Below are 8,204 nucleotides of genomic sequence, written 5' to 3'. Positions count from 1 at the left end.
TTCCCTTAGTATCTCTAATTTTCTTGAAGAGATCTCTTGTCTTTCCCATTCTATTGTTTTGCTCCCTTTCTTTGCAGGGATCACTGAGGAACGGTTTCTTATCTCTCCTTCTTATTCTTTGAAACTCTGCATTCAGATGGATATATCTTTCCTTTTCTCCTTTTCCTCCTGTTTTCTTTTCTCAGCTTTTTTAAGGCCTCCTCAAGCAGCCATTTTGCCTTTTTGCATTTCTTCTTCTTGGGGATGGTACTGATTACCACCCCCTGTACAATATTATGAGCCTCCATTCATAGTTCTTTGGACTCTCTATCTATCAGATCTAATCACCTGAATCCATTTGTCACTTCCCCTGTATAAGCATAAGAGATTTGATTTAGGTCATACCTGAATGGTCTAGTGGTTTTCCCTACTTTCTTCGATTTAAGATTAAATTTTGCAATAAGGAGTTCATGACCTGGGCCACAGTCAGCTTCCAGTCTTGATTTTGCTGACTTTATACAGCTTCCCCATTTGAACTGTGAAGTATTTAACAAATCTGATGTTGATATGGACCATCTGTTGATGTCCATGTGTAGGGTCACCTCTTGTGTTGTTTGAAGAGGGTATTTGCAATGACCAGTGTGTTCTCTTGGCAAAACTCCTATTAGCCTTTGCCCTGCTTCATTTGTACTCCAAGGCCAGGCTTACTTGTTACTCCATGTATCTCTTGACTTCCTAATTTTGCATTCCAGTCCCCTATGATGAAAGGACATCTGGATGAAGCACAAGCTGGAGTCAAGATTGCACAGGAGAAATATCAATAACCTCAGATATGCAGATGACACCACCCTTATGCAGAAAGCAAAGAAGGACTAAAGAACCCCTTGATGAAAGTGAAAGAAGAGAGTGAAAAAACTGGCTTAAAGCTCAACATTCAAAAAGATCAAGGTATCTGGTCCCATCACCTCATGAAAAATAGATGGGGTAACAATGGAAACAGTGAGAGACTTTATTTTTGGGAGGCTCCAAAATCACTGCAGATGGTGACTGCAGCCATGAAATTGAAAGGCACTTGCTCCTTGGAAAAAAAGCTGTAACCAACCTAGACAGCATATTGAAAAGCAGAGACATTACTTTGCTCACATAGGTCTGTCCAGTCAAAATTATGGTTTTTCCAGTAGTCATGGATGGATGTGAGAGTTGGACCATAAAGAAAGCTGAGAACCGAAGAATTGATGTTTTGAATTATGATGTTGGAGAAGACCCTTGAGAATCCCTTGGACTGCAAGACTATCAAACCAGTCAATCCTAAGGGAAATCTGTTCTGAATATTCATTGGAAGGACTGATGCTGAAGCTGAAACTTCAATACTTTGGCCACCTGATAGGAACAACTGACTCATTGGAAAAGACCCTGATGCTGGAAAGATTGAAGGCAGGAGAAGAAGGGGATGACAGAGGATGAGCTGGTTGGATGGCATCACTGATTCTGTGGACTTGACTTTGAATAAGCTCCGGGAGTTGGTGACGACAGGGAAGCCTGGTGTGCTGCAGTCCATGGGGTCGAAAAAAGATGGACACAAGCAGCGACTGACCTGAACTGAGCTGATATACCCTTACTCCCTTCAAAACGTACATATAATTTCAACATTGTTAAGTGCCAAACTTCCATTATGCTTCTGCAGTTGGTTGAATCTGTTGAATTTTTCTCCTGAAATGCCCATGCTCGTGCTCAGCCACTAAGTTGTTTCTGACTCTTTGCAAACCCATGGACTATAGCCCACCTGTCTCCTCTGTCATGGGATTTCCCAGGCAAGAATACTGGAGTTGGTTTCCATTTCCTACTCCAAGGGATCTTCCTGGATCTGGGACTGAACTTGCATGTCCTGCATTGGGAGGTACATTCTTTACCACTGAGCCACCAGAGATGCCCCCTGAAACTTCAGCAGTTTGCATTTTCTTAGGAAAATGAGCAATAGTAAAATCCTCAAATCTGTTATAGAAATGATTAATAAATGTTTGTGTGTAGTACATATTAAACAAGAATATATATGTGTTGATATCTGTTGGATGGGCAATCTTATACTCTTATCTTTACTTTTACACATATATACATATTGGAAAATTTCCATACAGTAAGTAGTGTTCTATTTTTTTTTAAGTATATAACTTACCCACAAGTAACAGCACTAAAATATTTTGTTTACTGTTCTGAGATGATTTCCTTCTCATGGTTAAATATATTTTTAAGGCTTTATGTCTTCAAAATATTTTAGATTATTTTAATTGTAAGCTTGATATATGGACCTCATAGAAAACTTTGGAGTATATTTTGTATTTGTTTGACCATAGCTTGGACTTACCAGGTGGCTTAGTGTTAAAGAATCTGCCTGCCAAAGCTGGAGATGCAGGAGATGCAGGTTCAGTCCCCAAATCAGGAAGATCCTCTGTAGGAGAAAAAGCCAGCTCACCCCAGTAATCTTGCCTGGGAAATCCCATGGACAAAGGAGTCTGGAAGACTACAGTCCCGGGGGTTCCAAAACGTTGGACACAACTGAGCGAATGAGCACACACACCAGCTGAGAATGAAATGTGTTTTAGGGGTAACGTCAGTCTGAAACTTAACGCAGGAAACACTATTGTAGTTTCATTTTTCAACTTCCTCGCTTCCAGCTAGTGCTTTAACACTGATTGCACGCTCTCCAACTGAAAACTAAGAGTGAGATTCAAGAGAATTTACAATGGTATTTTCCTAATGTTTCTTTATATAAAATTTATTTTTAGCCATCCCAAACTAATTTATTTTATTTGCATAACTATGAAATCTTTTTATGCTGTCTAGTTTATTTTAAAAATTTTTATGGCATACTATATTGCCATGTTTTCTTTTGTAGTCTTTCTAGTTTAATCTTTGTGTATAATGTATTTTCTTTAATTTCCATTCTTTTGGAGTCTGTAAGATTTTTTCAAGTCTTTCTTTCAGTCAATTTCTAAAATTTTCTAGTATTTTGTATTTTATAGCTTCCTTCATTCTATTAATACAGTTAACTAGTCTTGAAATATTGTTTTAAATTTTTCATGCATTTTTATGGATATGCCTTTCTAGTGTGCCTTCTCTGTACAATTATTCTGTACCCATGGACTTACTGGGATACTTAGCTCTTAAATCCAATGCACTACTTATTTGCTGGTTTTATAGGGAACTAATGTGGTGACAGGAGAAAGCAAAGGCACCCCACTCCAGTACTCTTGCCTGGAAAATCCCATGGTTGGAGGAGCCTGGTGGGCTGCAGTCTGTGGGGTCGCTAAGAGTTTGACACGACTGAGCAACTTCACTTTCACTTTTCACTTTCATGCATTGGAGAAGGAAATGGCAACCCACTCCACTGTTCTTGCGTGGAGAATCCCAGGGACAGGGGAGGCTGGTGGTCTGCCATCTATGGGGTCGCACAGAGTCGGACACGACTGAAGTGACTTGGCAGCAGCAGCAGCAATGTGGTAACAACTTAAGTCACACAATAGTTGTAGTTTACCCCGGTCTTTGAAATTGAACATGCTGGGTCCTTGTGATTTTTCTCAAGTTGATTATTTCGGGCTTCCTTGGTGGCTCAGATGGTAAAGAAACCATATGTGATGCAGGAGACACTGGTTCAAACCCTGGGTAGGGAAGATCCCTTGATGAAGGGAATGGTAACCGACTCCAGTATTCTTGCCTGGAGAATTCCATGGACGTGGACTGGCAGGCTATAGCTCATGGGGTAGTAAAGAGGGACGGGACTGAGGGACTAACACTTTCACTTTTCACCCCAATCTTTGAAACAAGATGAGCCCTTGTGATTTTCTCTAGTTGATTATTTCTGTTGAATCACGAAAAAAAGAAAAAAAAAGACCGCTAATCCCTTTTGCAAAGAATCCCTTTTTAAACCTAAATGATCAATTTCCATGGAAACACAAACATAGCCTCTGTAATATCTAACCATGAATTGAATATATCTTTCAAAGTACCAAAACAACATACACACTTAAGAATACTCATCTGAAAACAAAGTATCTTAGATCAGAAGTTGAGTTCTAGTAGAAAGTCAAGTTCTTTTTTTTCCCCCTCAAAACAATCTTCTTCTGTGGAAGAAGAACGAAGAGAAAAAAATGCACATAAAATATTAAATAATCGAATAGCTTTATGGAACTAACCTGATGATCTACTCAGATGTGTAAGCTGCATTGATTTCATGCATTTTTAATTGTCAATATAATATTCTCTTTTCTTCATTTTTTCAAAAATATTTTCTGTAGGAATCCTTTATGGAGGCCAGATAACTCCTATGTTTTACCTTGTGGAGACTGAAAGCATTTCATTTAATTACATAGAAATTTGAACTCCTGTCAGCTTTAACCAGCAATACAAGTTCAAGGCATTTTTCAACATTGAACTAAAGATTTATATCAATTAGCATAACATTTATGCTAATTGAAACATAGATATGATATCAGTTCAATGAGATCCATAGGTTACAAAGAGCTAAATGTTAAAGAGTGCATGCCTTTCCTTTTTTATATATTGGTATATTAAGACATCTCAGCCTTGCATTTATTTTAATAAACTAGAGATATGGATATTATAATTTTATTTACCAATTTGTTGAGATAGCTATGTGCTTTGTTACTAACAGATCAAAATGATTAAAGTTAAATAAATAAAAAGATATCTATGGTTCTGAGACAATTGCATTGCCTAAAAAACCATATATATATATATTGATCCTTGTACATATAGTCTCCCTAGAAAGGAAACAGACTGGGAAAATCATATACATTCTATGGAGGACTTATTCATCAATGCATTTCCTGTGGGACCAAAGAGGGTGATAAACAGGCAGATTTGCCCAGACGATATATGGACTCAGATGACCATGGAGAATCACAGAGGGGTACGTTTCTTCTGAGAACAAAATGTCTGGCTACTCATGAACGTTCACATGTTCAGGACTGTAGACTATCTCCAGGTGTGATAAAACTGATTCAGAGCTACATGGTCCCATGTCTTTGCTGTTTCCTATTCCAAAAAGTGTGTGTGTACATGTTCTTACTGTAGAGGTAAGATAACTTAGTCAACCAGCTCATAGATTCCAAATTAAGAAAAGGTAGGTTGAAAGAAGATGTAGGCCTACTCCAACTATTACTTGGAGCCCCTGGATCAGACATCCTCACTATGAGGATTAGGAGAATATGTTGCCTCACCAATTTACGGACAACGCCCCTTGTCAGCTCGGAAGCAGTTATGGAATGAGAACGACACCCCTTTTCCCTAGGCAACATAATTCTCCTAAAAGAAAAGGGGGGAATGAGAGAGTCATTTCCTAGGCAGGGTGATAAGAAGTCTAGGGCTCCCGAAGGAGAGAGAGGTCTGGGATATTCAAGGAGGAAGAAAGGACAAACTTTTTTTACTTTTTTTCCTCTACATTCCTTAGAATTATATAACAATAATGTATCCTGCCTGAGGACAGTCTTTGGATTAAACCCTCTGGCTAATTCTGTTATCTTAAAACATAAATTATGGGAGTAGGTCTGGTCTTTACAAGGAGGTATCCTGCCTGAGGACAATCTTTGGATTAAACCTTCTGGCCAACTCTGTTATCTTAAAATGTAAATTATGGGAGTGGGTCTGGTGAGGTCTTTACAACCTCCAGATATTCTTTGGATTCATTGGAGAGTATATCACTCCATTGCTAACACTAGCAAAAGGGGTACTCTTTTGCCCCCTTCTGATGCCTATGTCAGAAGCTTTCTCTATCTCCTTTATACTTTAATAAAACTTTATTACACACACAAAAAAAAGAAAGAAAGAAAGAAGATGTAGAAACTTCTGTCCATCAACAGAAATCCTGGACATGAAGCTGGATACAGTGACAATATCTTGAGCCATCTGGGCTACTAAAATGAAATACCATAAACTAGGTGGCTTAGATAACAAGCATTTATTTCTTACGGTTCTGCTGCTGCTGCTGCTGAGTTGCTTCAGTCGTGTCCGACTCTGTGAGACCCCATAGAAGGCAGCCCACTAGGCTCCTCTGTCCCTGGGGTTCTCCAGGCAAGAACACTGGAGTGCGTTGCCATTTCCTTCTCCAATACCTGAAAAGTGAAAAGTGAAAGTGAAATCTCTCAGTAGTACCAACTCTTAGCGACCCCATGGACTGCAGCCTACCAGGCTCCTCCATCCATGGGATTTTCCAGGCAAGAGTACTGGAGTGGGGTGCCATTGCCTTCTCCGTTTTACGGTTCTGGAGGCTGGAAACTCCAAGTTCAAGGCACTGGTAGATTTGATGTCTGGTGTGGACCTGCGTGCTGGCTCATAGACAGCCTTCTACCCGCTCTGTGTCTTCACATGGAGAAAAGGTAAGTTAACTCTCTTCAGGCTTCTTTTCTAAGGGCATTCCTTCCATTTATGAGGGTCTCAGTATCTTCTTAAAGTCTCACCAACTAATATCATCACATTTGGTATTAGCTTTCAACTTATCAATTTTAAGGGGATTCAAACATTGTTTGTAGTAGATGGAATGGTGCTTTGGGGCTCTTTTCCTTGGCAGAGATACAATTAGTTATATGTGTGGAGAACAGGGGTGTGAAAGGATACTTAGAGACTGGAGGGAAGACTACCCAAGACTGATAATGTTTCCTAACGAAGCCATGAGTTTCCTACATTTCTCAGTCTCCTTGAAGAGGAAGGCTGTGCGGTGTAACTACTAAATGGCCAATTATCTGCAGTTGCAAAGGACACATTTCATCTAGACAAAACCACTTAGGAGCCTGTGCTTTAATTTCTGGGCTCTGTTTTACGAGTCAGCAGTTATGAAAAAATTGTGAAATGGTACAGCTGTCAGGGTCGGCCCTTTCATAACAATCATTGTTCATAAACCTTGAGTAAGATAGCAATCTTTGTCATTATAAGTGCCCAAGAGTGGATAGCATTTTTGTTTGGTAGGCTTCTTGTTTATCTCATCATAGTCTATTCTGACTAATAAATTTAGTTGTCATAAGTTACCAAACATTTTATAGTTCATGAGCTTTGTGTATGAATTTTTATTTAGGTTCTCATTATTGTATTAAATATGCATACATGTAGTTCCTAATCAAGCACTTTCCTTCACAGTTTTTTCTTTCATACATTTGTTTACATTACAAATATAGATGATAAGGAAAAACTCAACTTTAATTTTCATCTTATTTAAATTTGGACAAAGAGGAAACGTGTAAGGACAATTTAACAAGTGGAAAAATAAATTTTGAAACCATGTATTAAGAATGTGTATTAATAAACAGTACCAAAATATGAACTCTTTAAATAAAGAGTAAAATATACATGCCTTCTTTCTTACAATTATAAGATAGCACATTCTCTAATGTCTTCAAATATATCAGTGATGAAATTTCACCCTGTAAATTGAAAATGCAGTTATTGTTTTAAAATCAGGTGTAACATTGCTACATTTTTTTGGATTAGTTGTGTCTTCAATTTGATATTCAGTGTTTTCTAATACTATTCTTAAATCTATCAGCATCATTAACTCATAAAACTTCACCTTTGCCACAAGATACATTGTGAGTACTGCAGTTCCTAGAATTAATCAACATTATTAATGATCTAGAAAAGTCACCTTTTAAAAAACGTGTGCAGTGACTATGTTTTTCATCGAACTTATTCCCTGGTAGATTCAACGGTAAAGAATCTGCCTGCAATGCAGGATACCCGGGTTCGATCCCTGGGTTGGAAAGATTCCCTGGAGAAGGGAATGGCAACCCACTTCAGTATTTTTGCCTGAAGAATCCCATGGACAGAGAAGCCTGGTGGGCTACAATCCACGGGGTTGCAAAGAATCAGACTAACACTAACACTTGATCAAGTTTTCAGAAGGTTACCAGAGGCAGCATTTGATACCCTACTGCCAACCACATGAAAGGAATTGTTATATCAAGTATTAGTATAATATATACCAATGTTTGGAAATGATATACCAATTATCTGGAAATAATTTTAAAATGAGGATCTTTCTTTTTGGAACTTGCCCAATCATAGGGTTTCTTGCAGCCAATGACATGGCTTTGTCTCTCTCATATTTCTCATATTCCTAAGACATCTTTGCCTATGCCTGACAGAGCATGAATAGAATACGTATTTTCTCTACTATTAGGGAGAATGACCTTAAACAGTTAGTGCTTTAGTGACATATA

This window comes from Cervus elaphus, chromosome 25, assembly GCF_910594005.1.
Source record: "Cervus elaphus chromosome 25, mCerEla1.1, whole genome shotgun sequence".
Lineage (NCBI taxonomy): Eukaryota > Metazoa > Chordata > Mammalia > Artiodactyla > Cervidae > Cervus > Cervus elaphus.
Note: the sequence above shows the minus strand (reverse complement) of the source record.